Source organism: Echinops telfairi, unplaced genomic scaffold (assembly GCF_000313985.2).
Source record: "Echinops telfairi isolate 266 unplaced genomic scaffold, ASM31398v2 ScPeMD7_6;HRSCAF=24_1, whole genome shotgun sequence".
In the NCBI taxonomy this organism is placed as follows: Eukaryota; Metazoa; Chordata; class Mammalia; order Afrosoricida; family Tenrecidae; genus Echinops; species Echinops telfairi.
Window position 1 is genome coordinate 16,616,748 of NW_022103903.1, and position 663 is coordinate 16,617,410.

At 37.7% G+C, this 663-nt stretch overlaps 1 non-coding gene across 1 annotated transcript; it reads right to left on the reverse strand.

The window, feature by feature from the left end:
* Positions 1-249: 249 nt before the first annotated feature.
* LOC115868116 lies at positions 250-358 on the reverse strand. Its single transcript, XR_004045424.1, has one exon. It is a non-coding gene; the product is annotated as a U6 spliceosomal RNA (small nuclear RNA).
* Positions 359-663: the final 305 nt, after the last annotated feature.

The following is a 663-nucleotide window of genomic DNA, read 5'->3' on the forward strand; positions in this document are numbered from 1 at the left end:
TTTATTTTATTAGAGTAGTCTGATCACACATGGTCCAAGAACATTTAAATAGTAAGCCAAACATAATCAGATGTTAAAGATTAGTCTCCAAGTCTCATAGCAGATGTTGCCTCGCTTGCATATGATCTCGTCAATATAAAACCACATCCTTGCCAGTGGCCACTAAACCATTCAGCAGAGCTTCCTTAACTGTGAACAGTTTGAAGCAACCAATCTGAGCACTATTGATTATTTTTTTAGGCTTTGAATAAAAACATGGAATGTTTCACGAATGTACGTGTCATCCTCCTAAGCAGGGGTCATGCTAATCTTCACTCTATTGCTTTCCGTTTAGTATAGAGGCTGCTGCAGTGAGCACAGAAATACAAACCGGCTGTCACAAAAGACTTTAAAATGTGCTCTTGAACATACAGATGGTAAAAAAAAAAATGCAGTAAAAGATTAACAGAAAAGCTTAAAGAGAAGTTTGAGAAGACTAAGTAGAGTACTATAATGAAATGTGCAAAGATTTGGAGTTTGAGAGCCAGAAAAGGAAAGATCATGCTCACCAGATATCAAGCTACCGAATTGAAGAAAACATTCAAGGGAGGTGCTCCTCAGGAAAACAGTGTCCTATCGAGGGTGAATGGTGCATGGTTTCATTTTGTTCTTTGGTAGCTTATT